Source organism: Myotis lucifugus, unplaced genomic scaffold (assembly GCF_000147115.1).
Source record: "Myotis lucifugus unplaced genomic scaffold, Myoluc2.0 scaffold_25, whole genome shotgun sequence".
Taxonomy (NCBI): Eukaryota; Metazoa; Chordata; class Mammalia; order Chiroptera; family Vespertilionidae; genus Myotis; species Myotis lucifugus.
The window spans coordinates 4,006,420-4,019,230 of record NW_005871073.1 but is presented as its reverse complement, the minus strand read 5'-3'; the positions used below and the strand labels follow the sequence as shown (position 1 = coordinate 4,019,230).

At 45.4% G+C, this 12,811-nt stretch overlaps 1 protein-coding gene across 11 annotated transcripts in view; it reads left to right on the top strand.

Annotated features, from left to right (window-relative positions):
• ZZZ3 (zinc finger ZZ-type containing 3) overlaps positions 1 to 12,811 on the top strand; it is a 122,487-nt gene that overhangs the window by 27,861 nt on the left and 81,815 nt on the right. For 8 of the 11 annotated variants that reach the window (XM_023751748.1, XM_023751749.1, XM_023751747.1 and 5 more), the window contains exon 2: positions 2,982 to 3,069. The exons of the other annotated variants lie outside the window; for them this stretch is intronic. The gene's annotated coding sequence lies outside the window, so the exon portion shown is untranslated. The remainder of the gene's footprint in view (positions 1 to 2,981; positions 3,070 to 12,811) is intronic. 11 annotated transcript variants of the gene reach the window in all.

Genomic DNA, 12,811 nt, shown 5'->3' with positions numbered 1-12,811 from the left:
GTCCCCTCTCAGCTGCAGGTCTTTGCCCACAGTGGTCAAGTCTGTTTAGAGCAGTGATTCTCAACCTTGGCTGCACATTAGAATCACCTGGGAATTTTTTTAAAATCCTGATTTCTGGGCCTCATCCTCCAGAAATTCTGTTTCTTTGTTACTAATGTTGTGGCCTCACCCCATAACAAAGAAACAGAATTTCCGGAGGATGAGGCCCAGAAATCAGGATTTTAAAAAGATTCCCAGGTGATTCTAATGTGCAGCCAAGGTTGAGAACCACTGGTTTAGAGGCTTGAAGTCAAGAAGTGTCTCTTTGTTCTCTGCTTTCTGGAGGCTGTCAGCTTGGAACATTCCTGCCTGGATTGGGGAAGGGTCTCTGGGTGTTAAGAATACCAGGAGGGGGAGCACAGACTCCTCCTAGAGCTCCGAGATGGGAAAGGCAGCACCCCCTCACCTCTAACCCCAGGACGTTTCTTTAGAAGCAGAAGCCTCATCCTGTGCAGGGGCCTGTGCCGTCTGCCTCAGTTTCTCAGAGACAACGAATTTGATGAACGTCTTTTCCCCACTGCAGTAGCTGCTTCATTTGTTCTTTCTCACATTTTTCATTAGCTGCTAAATCGCCGCTGTGGCTGCAAACCTGTTGTGCCTGACTCAGCCAGTGGGGAGCTATGGGAGCTGTGCAGGGACAGGGGAAGGGGGAGGGGGGCCCGGCCTGCAGAGAGGGTCAGTGGTGCCTGCCTGGCTGTCTCAGAGGATGTAGCTTAGGTTAGGTCCTGTCCTTTGGCGACTTTAGGAGGGGAGGCTGTGTCCTCCGCTCCCCACTTTGACTCAGGGGCGGAAGTTCTCCTTGCTCTCTGGCCTCATAACTCAGTGGATCATAGTGGGATGCGGCAGGCAGGCAGCTTCTGCAGCTGCACACGGGCGCCGGCCCGAGGTTTCTGCGGCTGCACACGCTGTGGGCAGGTGGCTTCTGCGGCTACACACGGGTGCCGGCCTGCAACCCGGGACCGGATCGGGTCACGGGCCGCAGGCAGGCGGCTTCTGGGGCTGCCGCATGGGGGCCTGGATGGTGGCTGGCAATGGCAGCTCACGCTGTCCTGCCCTGCCTGCAGTATGCAAATTAGCGGCCATTTTGGATGGCAGTTAATTTGCATATGGCGCTGATTAGCCAATGGGAAGTGTGTCGGAGGTATGGTTAATTACCCTTTTTGTCTATTATTAGATAGGACTAGAGGCCCGGTGCACGAAATTCGTGCACGGGGGGGGGGGGTGGGGTTCCCTCAGCCCAGCCTGCCCTTCTCACAGTCTGGGAGCCCTCAGTGGATGTCCTACTAATGGCCACAGTCTGGCAGCAGAGGCTCAGAGCAGGGGTCCTGTGTGTGTGTGTGTGTGTATGTATGTGTCTGCTGGGGGCCTGCCCCCAGCCGCATTGGAGGCTCAGAGCAGGCGCTGTGTGTGTGTTTGTGAGTGTGTGTGTCTGCTGGGGGCCTGCCACCAGCCACACCATGGAGGCTTGGAGCAGGCGCCCCTCTGTGTTGATCTCTCAGGCTCCTGGCCTCCACTGCGTGTTTTTCTCTCCCTTGAGCTGTGGCCAGGGTGGGGTGCTGCCTGCAGGCTGCGCTTTCCTGCTCATGGATCACCGGATCACTTTAGAGACCGGGGGCAGGCCCTGCTCGGTGCTGCCTGTCAGGAACTTTCCTGCTCTGGGATCGCCATGGCATCCCAGGAGCAGGCCCACATAGGGGCCGCCCGCCCTCCGCACTTGCCTGCTCTGGGATTGCCATGGCATCCCAGGAGCAGGCCCACCTGGAGGCTACCCGCCCTCCGCACTTGCCTGCCCTGTGATCCCCATGGCATCCCAGGAGCAGGCCCACCTCGGGGCCGTCCACCCTCCGCACTTGCCTGCTCTGGGATCGCCATGGCATCCCAGGAGCAGGCCCACCTGGGGGCTTCCCGCCCTCCACATGGCGATCCCAGCAGCAGGCCCACCTGGGGGCCGCCCGCCCTCCGCATTTACCTGCTCTGGGATCGCCATGGGATCCCAGCAGCAGGCCCACCTGGGGGCTGCCCGCCCTCCGCACTTGCCTGCTCTGGGATCGCAATGGGGTCCCAGCTGGCAGCGGGGCTTGGGCGGCACGCGGGGGTCCCGGCTGGGGGCGGGGCTTAGGCAGCACACGTGGGTCCCAGCTGGGGGCGGGGCTTAGGCGGCTCGGGGCTTAGGCGCACGGGGCTTAGGTGGCACACGGGGGTCCTGGCTGGGAGCGGGGCTTAGGCGGCGGAGGCTTAGGTGGCACACAGGGGTCCCGGCTGGGGCGGGGCTTAGGTGATGCAATTGCGCTGCCTAAGCCCGGCTGCCCAGGGCCGCATCCGGCCTGGATGGCATCTGGTGCTGGCCAGCCCTCCCTGCAGTATGCAAATTAGCCGCCATCTTGGATCGTGGTTAATTTGCACATGGTGCTGATTTGCCAATGGGAAGCGTAGTGGAGGTACGGTTAATTACCCTTTTTGTCTTTTATTAGGCAGGATTAGCATAATGTAGAAAACCAGAGTCTTATGGATTGAACTCTTGTTTAGGCAGGAGACCTAGGTTTAAGTTCTGGTTCTATTAGTTGTATGATCATAGGCATTTCTTGAGTTGTTGCCACATACTGGAAATGAAGACGATGCCTAGCCCATTTTTGAGATTATTGTGAAGGTATGAGAAAGTTCTTTGTTGTAATAAAGCACATAATATCAGAAGAGTGGTTAAGACTCTTGTGCCACTTAATTTGCTGTGTATTGAATAAAGTATTTAACTTTTAAGCCTCGTGTGTAAAATGGGAATAATACCTACTTCCATAGTTTTTCTGAGAGTTTTAAATGAGATAATATGTGCAAAGTATGGTGCCTGTCATATTAACATAATAAGTGTTAACAATCAACATTACATGCATCTATTGGTTATATATTATGTACTGGGGATACTTAAAATTCTTTCATTTAATTCACAGGATAATTCTATGTGGTATGAAGGCTTTTCCCCCAATTCACAGATGAGGAATTAGTGTCAGAAGTCAATTGATCAAGGTCACACAACTAGTAAGTGGTTTAGTTTGGATTGGAACCTAAAACTTTCCACCCCCATTATACTCAGATGACTTTCAAATTTATGCTGTAGTTGTGTTTATAACATGTAGACAAATCACCTTTGATTGGTATGTTTACAGAATTATTCAAAGACTGAACTTTGTGTATGTCCATGGTTTTCAAATATCTTCTATCCTGACATTCCTAGTTTTCTTTAATTTGTTCAAAAGGTCAGAGCTTCTACTACAGAAATAAACATGCTTTGTTAATATATAATTAAGAGCAGTTAATGGTTTGTTTACAAACCGCTAGATTTCTTGAGTCTGGCTGAGTTAGCTATATTAAAGAGTAACTTTAGATTTCACCTCTGGAAAGGGAAAAGTACTCTTTGATTTTATTCTCTATTTGTAAGGAGCTTACTTGAAGTTAAAGTACAAAACTGTAATGACTTTATACTCAGAGGAAAAGGTCAAAAGACCCACAAGTGAACAATATGTTTTTTGATTCCAGAGAGAGGAAAGGAGAAGGAGAGAGGGATAGAAACATCAATGATTAGAGAGAATCATTGATCGGCTGCCTCCTACATGCCCCTTACTGGAGATTGAGCCTGCAACCTGGGCATGTGCCTTGACGAGGAATCAAACCATGGATGGTCTCCTGTTTCATGGGTCGATGCCCAACCACTGAGCAACAGTGGCAGGTATGGGTAAAGTTTTTTAATGCTGAATCTGGGAAAATAGAAATGGCTATTGTACTAAAAGGAAATTTGGATAACTATATTGAGGCTTCCCCCACCCTTATGATGCAGTCCATTTTTTGAATTTGGAAAACTAATGGATACCTTTAAAGTATTCTTAGTCAAAGTACCTCCTACATGTGATGGCTTTTGCCATTTCACTCCATTGCTGTGAAATGGATAATATAGTTAAGCAAACTCCTTCACTTGACACTATATATTTATTTAAAATTTATTTTAAAAAGATCGTTATTGTGGAAAGGTTTGTATATTTGGCACTAGAAGATTTTCTGTTGACTGTTCATCTGTGAAGTTGAATTTGTAAGTCATTGGAAAAATAACAGTATTTATGGCCCTAGGTGGTTTGGCTCAGTGGATAGAGCATCGGCCTGCGGACTGAAGGGTCCTGGGTTCGATTCCGATAAAGGGTACATGCCTAGGTTGTAGGTTCGATTCCCAGTAGGGGGGCATGCAGGAGGCAGTGGCTCAATGATTCTCTTTTATCATTGATGTTGCTTTCTCTCCCTCTCTCTCTCTTCCTCTCTGAAGTTAATAAAAATATATTTTAAAAAAATACTAAAGCCCTAACCGGTTTGGCTTAGTGGATAGAGGATCGGCCTGCGGACTGAAGGGTCCCAGGTTCGATTCCGGTTAAGGGCATGTACCTTGGTTGTGGGCACATCCCCAGTAGGGGGTGTGCAGGAGGCAGGTGATCAATGTTTCTCTCTCATTGATGTTTCTAACTCTCTAACCCTCTCCCTTCCTCTCTGTAAAAAATCAATAAAATATATTAAAAAAATACTAAAATAGTATTTATGAATTTTATCAACTTGGAATTTGTCTTCTATGTGGAATTACATATAGGTGTTTATGAAAGATAATTTGTTGTGTGTTTGCAGGTCATTATTACACTGTTACTCAAATTTTACTCCTCACAATTATATTTTTACTGTATCTGAATATAATCTGTATAATTTTTTACTTTAGACTGTTCTTTTTTTTTCTTTTCTTTTTTTAATTAAATCTTTATTGTTCAGATTATTACATTTGTTCCTCTTTTTTCCCCCCATAACTCCCTCCTCTCATCTCGCCCCACCCTCCGCCCTCACTCCCCACCCACTGTCCTCATCCATAGGTGCACGATTTTTGTCCAGTCTCTTCCCGCATCTCCCACACCCCTTTCCCCCCCAAGAATAGTCAGTCCATTCCCTTTCTATGTCCCTGGTTCTATTATAATCACCAGTTCATTCTGTACATCATATTATTTATTCACTTGATTCTTAGATTCACTTGTTGATAGATGCATGTTTGTTGTTCATAATTTGTATCTTTACCTTTTTCTTCTTCCTCTTCTTAAAGGATACCTTTCAGCATTTCGTATAATACTGGTTTGGTGGTGATGAACTCCTTTAGCTTTTCCTTATCTGTGAAGCTCTTTATCTGACCTTCAATTCTGAATGATAGCTTTCCTGGGTAAAGTACTCTTGGTTGTAGGTTCTTGGTATTCATCACTTTGAATATTTCTTGCCATTCCCTTCTGGCCTGCAAAGTTTCTGTTGAGAAATCAACTGACAGTCGTATGGGTATTCCCTTGTAGGTAATTGAGTCTCTTTCTCTTGCTGCTTTTAAGATTCTCTCTTTGTCTTTTGCTCTTGGCATTTTAATTATGATGTGTCTTGGTGTGGTCCTCTTTGGATTCCTTTTGTTTGGGGTCTCTGCGCTTCTAAACCAAAAGACAGAGCCATCTTATATTTTGGCGGGAAATTCACCGCACTCCAAGTGTTCAAATAGGTTTTCAATATCTTGCTGTCTCTCATCTTCTGGCACCCCTATAATTCTGATGTTTGTACGCTTGAAGCTGTCCCAGAGGCTCCTTACACTATCTTCGTATTTTCGGATTCTTTTTTCATTTTGATTTTCCGGTTGGGTGTTTTATGCTTCTTCGCATTTCAAATCTTTGACTTGATTCTTGCGCTCCTCTGGTCTGCTGTTGGGAGTCTGTATAATATTCTTTATTTCAGTCAGTGTATGCTTAATTTCTAGTTGGTTCTTTATCACAACATCGAGGGTCTCATTAGATTTCTTGAGGCTATCATCAAGTTTATCGGCAGTTTCTAGCAAATTATTGAAAGCCCTTAAAAGTGCGTTTTTTAGCTCTATATCCTCCATTTCTGTCATGTTTTATTGTCTTCGCATTTTTTATGCTTTCTTGGTGCACCCCCTTGTGGTCTTTGTGTGCAGCCTTGTTGTAGTTGAGCCTTGATTGTTGTCGGCAATATGGGGGGTGAATTGACCTCCAGGCTAACTGGCTATGAGAGTCAGCTGTGTCTGCAGTGGGAGTGCTTCTGTGCTGAATCTCTAGGGGGTGCTAATCTAGCCTTTGCCGGAGGCTATCCGGCAAATGCCTCTGTGCAGGGCTTGGGCGGGGCGGGTCCCAGGGGATCTACAGGGCGGGCGGAGCGAGCAGTTATGGCTGCTCTCAGTTCCGTCCCCAGCGGCTCTGCAACCGCTGCAAACCTCGTAGAGAAAGTTGCCTTCCTGCTTCTCCCGTTTGAGTCTGGGTCTCTAGAGACTCACCCGGATCTGGAGCTCAGAGTCTGAAACTCCCTCCCGATTGAAAACAACAACCACGCCCTCCGCCGCCGGCCCGCTCCACATGCACTCCGCACCTTAGTATTTCACTTCAGCACTGCGCCTCCTCTGAGTCTGGGTATGGTTTCCTCTTTCCTCCTAGTTGTAGAACTTCCACTCAGCCAGCCTTCCTGTGGTTCTGGATGATGTCCGTTCCGTCTTTTAGTTGTATTGTTGAAGTGGTTGTTCAAGGCAGCAAACTCCGGCGTTAACCTATGCCGCCATCTTGGTTCCTCTCTAGACTGTTCTTTGACTAAACTCTTTCCTACCTGGCATCAGTTTAAAAAATTTTGATGAAATCATTGGTTTGATGCACTAGTTACCCTTTTTTTTTTAATACTTCTGGAAGTAAACACTACCTAAATAAAAGTTCATTATTTTACTACTTGAAATTACCAGCATAGGAATGAATAATAAAATTTGAGAAGGATTTAATGGAATTATTGCATATAAATCAGCATATAATTATGAAGATCATAGGACATGGTCTCTTGGTTAATGATTCTGTAACTTACAGAAAAATGGCTCCAAAATGGGTTTTTAAAACTCTTATCTTTTTAGATTTATTTGTTTTATGTTTTCATTTTGTTCAGTACCCCTTTGATCAGCTAATATGAATTGGAATTATTAAATAATATTTAGAAACGACAGCCTCATAGCTTTTATTTTTTTTGTTTTTATTTTTTTTAATTGATTTTTTACAGAGAGCAAGGGAGAGAGATAGAGAGTTAGAAACATCGATGAGAGAGAAACATCGATCAGCTGCCTCCTGCACATCTCCTACTGGGGATGTGCCCGCAACCCAGGTACATGCCCTTGACCGGAATCGAACCTGGGACCTTTCAGTCTGCAGGCCGACGCTCTATCCACGAGCCAAACCGGTTTCGGCAGTTTTTATTTTTTAATACTTAATTTTGTATATGACATAATATTAGTTTTATTACAGCTTTAGTGGTTCCAAATTATTGTATTTAACAAAAAATTATAAAAATGTATATACCAGTTCAGTATAATTTAAAAAAAAACTTTTGGGATTAGTGTGGGGTTGCTAACTTTTAATTTTGTTAAAAAACGAGTAGAAGATTTGCAGAAATGTCATGTTGCACTTATTGAGTAAATCTAGCCTTATGGAAAATGAAGTATTTTTTTTGTATTTTACTCACCTCACTGAAGACCAGTTTTTGGGACCCAATAGCCTAAGCATAGTTTGATTATGTTACTCTTTTCAGTTTTTTGTGCCTTCTCTGATGATTTTTGTCAGTTTCTAGAGTTGTCTCTTTTTTCCTACCCTGGTACATGGTACCTTTAGAGCAGTGGTTCTCAACCTTCCTAATGCCGCGACCCTTTAGTACAGATACTCATGTTGTGGTGACCCCCAACCATAAAATTATTTTCATTGCTACTTCATAACTGTAATTCTGCTACTGTTATGAATCGTAATGTAAATATCTGATTTGCAGGATGTATTTAGGCGACCCCTGTGAAAGGGTCGCGACCCACAGGTTGAGAACCACTGCTTTAGAGTTTCTGTTCAAAATCTCCTATTCTCATTTGTCTTGGTTGAGTTAATTTGCTTTCACAGTTGAAGCTCTGATTCATAAATTATGCATGTGGACCTTTCATGTTTTGGGAATTAGCCTGAGATTTTCTACTTCGTAAATCGAGCAATACAATCTTATGTTGAAGTTTTTACTCCCTTAGATTTTTCTTTGAACCAATATTAGAGCATTAATTTACATACTACTCACCTTCTTACCTGTAAGTCAGAGAAAGCAAATTAAGTGATCTTCCTTACCATTGTGCTGTGACATTATTAAGGTGCAACCCTAGCCAGTTACTCAGTAGTTAGAGTGTCAGCCCATAATGGCTTCCATTCTGGTCAGGGGCTCAGACCTCAGTTGCAGGCTTGATCCAGCCCAGGTGCATGCAGGAGGCAACCAATCAGTGTGTCTCACATTGATGTTTTTCTCTCTCTCCCTCCCATTCTTTCTAAAAATCAATGGAAAAAATATCCTCAGGTGAGGATTAACAGCAACAACAAAAAAAGAGAAATTATGTACCAAGAATATATGTATATGCTAGAGGCTTCATGCACGAAATCGTGCACCAGTGGGGTCCCTCGGCCTGACCTGTGGGATCAGGCTGAAACCGGCTCTCCAACATCCCCCGAGGGGTCCTGGTTTGTGAGAGGGTGCAGGCCAGTCTGAGGGAACCCACCGGTGCACAATCAGGGCTGGGGACAGACGTGGGAGGTTGGCCAGCTGGGCAGGGACTGCAGGAGGGCTCCAGGGCGTGTCTGGCCCATCTCCCTCAGTCGCGTTTGGCCAGACCCCAGCAGCAAGCTAATCTACTGGTCAGAGCATCTGCCCCCTGGTGGTCAGTGCACATCATAGCAACTGGTCAACCGGTCAACTGTCTGCTTCCTGGTGGTTAGTGCTCATTATAGCAAGCGGTTGAGCAGCCTTAGCATATCATCAGCATATTTTTTTTTTTTTTTGAAAATGATGATTTTTATTTTTTTAAATGCATTTTATTGATTTTTTTTTACAGAGAGGAAGGGAGAGGGATAGAAAGTTAGAAACATCGATGAGAGAGAAACATCGATCAGCTGCCTCCTGCACACACCCTACTGGGGATGTGCCCGCAACCAAGGTACATGCCCTTGACCGGAATCGAATCTGGGACCCTTGAGTTCGCAGGCTGACGCTCTATCCACTGAGCCAAACCGGTTAGGGCATATCATCAGCATATTACACTTTGATTGGTTGAATGGTCATCCGGACACTTAGCATATTAAGCTTTTATTATATAGGATATGATGAATGATTGAATATGTGCGTGGATGGGTGATTTGGATGATAACGGAAAAAAAATTAAAAGTTTACTCTTGAGGTTTTGTTTTGGACAATAGGGTATTTTTTCCAATTTTATTATTCAAAATATTAATGTCTCCCTTTTCTCTCCCTTTGACCCTTTCTACCCCTGCCCTCCCCCAAACCAATGCACTATTGTCCGTGTCCATGGTTATGCATATATGCATGTAAGTTATTTGGTTAATCTCTTCCTTTTCTCCCCTCCCCCCTCTTCCCTCCCTACTAAGATTAGTCTCTTCCATGTCTCTGAATCTATTTTGTCTATCAGTTTATTTTGTTTATTAGATTCCACATATGAGTGAGATCATGTGATACTTGTCTTTCTCTGGCTGGCTTACTTCGCTTAGCATAAAACCCTCCAGGTCCCTACATTCTATCTCAAAGGTTAAGAGATCCTTTTCTCAACTGCAGGTTATTCCATTGTGTAAATATACCACAGTTTTTTCCATTCATCTATTGATGGGCACTTGAGCTGTTTCCAGATCTTAGCTATCCTATCAATAATAGAGAAACATGGTAATTAGCCATACCTCCGCTACCCTTCCCATTGGCTAATCAGGGCGATATGCAAATTAACTGCCAACCAAGATGGCGGCCGGCAGTCAGGCAGCTTGAAGCTATCAGGAGGCTTGCTTGCTTCAGTGACGGAGGAAGCCAACATTCCCCGCCTGCAGCTGCTGGCCTCTGAGCTTGCAGTTTGAAACATTGTTACAAATATAGAAGCTAAACAAAACCCCAGTAACCTGCTTTCAGCCAGCCAAGCTTCAGCCAGCAGGACCGCAACATTGTTTCAATTATAGAACAAACGCAGATCCCTGCTTTCAGCCATCCGGGATCTCAGAGCTGTAGTGAGCAGGACTGCAACAGTGTTACAATTATAGAACCCAAACAATCCAGATACCTGCTTTCAGCAGCCGAGGCCTCAGAGCTAAAGCTGGCCCAGAATAAAAAAGAAAAGAAAAAAAGGACAGGTTGGGAGCTTCAGTCACCCGCCATCCTGAAAACGGCCCTCAGCCCCTCACCCAGACTGGCCAGGCACCCCAGTGGGGACCCCCACCCTGATCCAGGAAACCCTTCAGGGCAAACCAGCTGGCCCCCACCCGTGCACCAGGCCTCTATCCTATATAGTAAAAGGGTAATATGCCTCCCAGCACCAGGATCAGCGGAGCCGCGAAGCCTCCCGGCACTGGCATCAGCGTGACAGGGGGCAGCGACCAAACCCCCTGATCGCCCTTCAGCTCTGTGTGTGACAGGGGGCGGGGCCACAACCTCCCTATCCGCCCTGCTCTGTTCGTGACAGGGGAAGGCGCCCCAACCCCTGATCAGCCCTGCTCTGTGCCTGATAGGGGGGAGCTCCCCAACCCCCTGATCGTCCTGCGGCTCTGTGTGTGACAGGGTGCCGCGCCCTAACCCCCTGATCAGCCCTGCTCTGTGTGTGACAGGGGGCGGTGCCCCAACTCCCCTATCGGCCCTACTCTGTGCATGACAGGGGGGAGCTCCCCAACCCCCTGATCGACCCTACTCTGTGCTTGACAGGGTACGGAGCCCCAACCCCCCTGATGGGCCCTGCTCTGTGAGTGACAGGGGCCAGCGCCCCAACCCCCTGATCAGCCCTGCTCTGTGCGTGACAGGGAGTGGCGCCTCAACCTCCCCATAGACCCTGCCTTGAGTGTGACAGAGGGCGGTGCCCCAACCCCCGAATCGGCTCTACCCTGAGCGTGACTAGGGGTGGCATTGCAACCTCCCAATCCGCCCTGCTCTGTGCATGACAGGCGGTGGCGCCCCAGCTCCCCAATCGGCCCTGCTCTGAGCCCCACCAGGGGCTGCACCTAGGGATTGGGCCTACCCTCTGCCACCCGGGAGCAGGCCTAAGCCAGCAGGTCGTTATCTCCTGAGGGGTCCCAGACTGCGAGAGGGCACAGGCCGGGCTAAGGGACCCCCCCCTCCCCCCCCCCCCCCGAGTGCACAAATTTTTGTGCACCGGGCCTCTAGTTGTAAATAATGCTGCAATGAACATAGGGATGCATGTATTCTTTCTGTGGACAATAGGGTATTTTATAGTGTCATTTATTTAGATGAAGTAATTCTGATAGAGGAACCAGTTATTGGTATTGGGGCTAAAGGGAAGAGGAATTCAGTTTTGAAAAAGTAGAATTTGAAGTTTTTATAGCATCCAGCAGGCAGTTGGACCTATGGAACTGAAGCTCGAGGGGACATGTAGAAGCTGACAAAGCTCAATATTTGAAGTTATTGTATAGCAAGCATGTCAAACTTGCGGCCCAAAACAAATATTTTTGTGGCCCAGCCAATATAGTGGTATGTAAGAAACGTTTTAATAAAAATTTCGGAACTTAATTTTTACAATATCCTGTTATACATAATTATTAATAACAAAGTACAACGTTCGCTAGTGACTGATTACTATAATCGTGTTGCATTCTTTTCCCTTATGCGCCTTACGCGCAGGTGCACTATTTCTCTCCATTAATACTAGCAGTGAATATTTTAGCAACTGATTGCCATGTCATTAGTCTTGGACTGACTTGTTTGGTGTGCACAACAGGAAATTTTTTGCTTTCGGAGAACAAGAAAAATAGGTTTATTTGCGTTTTGCTTATTTGTGCAGTTATTCAGTGTCTGGTAAGTTAATGCTCATGAAAAATATTAATTTTTATTAAAATGTTCTATTATTTTATGTTAATAATTACTCATTTATTTCAGCCCTTTGTGTTCAGCATGTCTCTATCGAAAGAAACCTACGTTTCTATGAAAATTGAAGCTTTTTTTTTTTTTTGCGGCCCACGTAAACTTAAACCTTGTTTATTTGGCTGGCCTTTGAGTTTGACATGCTTGTTATACAGGAATAAAAGAAGGCGGTAATAGAATGGGGACTTTGACATAACCTTAGGAATACCCACTCCTAAGCAGAGGAGAGAGTAGATTAAGAAATTTTGATTTTATTTTATTTTCTCTTAAAGCCCTACATTCAGTGTATTAGTGAATTCTGTTGGGCCTGTCTCCAAAATCTATGTTGAAGTGGGTAATTTCTTGCCCCTTTCACTGATACTGCACTATTATTTCTTCTAGAGGAGTAATAGCCTCTGAAACCATCCTCCATGTTTCTACTCTTTTGCTATCTACAGTCTGTTCTGCACATAGCTGTCTCTAGAGGGATGATCCTTTTAAATAAATGTCAAGTACATGTTTACTCCCTTGATCAGAATTCTCAAATGGCTTTCATCTTACCCAGAAAAATCCCAAGTTGTTACTGTGGCTTACCAGGTCCTATGTAATTGCTATTTACATCTTAGGTCATTAATGCATTCCTTCCTGATTATGCTTTTGAGTTCACATTTCACACAGTACTCAGAATGATCTTTAAAAAATGTATATCATTTTTAAGGACTGTGCTGTAATGAGAATATGTTCTGTCTTATTGTTAAAATCTTAAGACATTCTTTAGAATTTTCCTTGGATCCTGTAAATGTGAGTTTTGATAAAATAGTTTATAAAA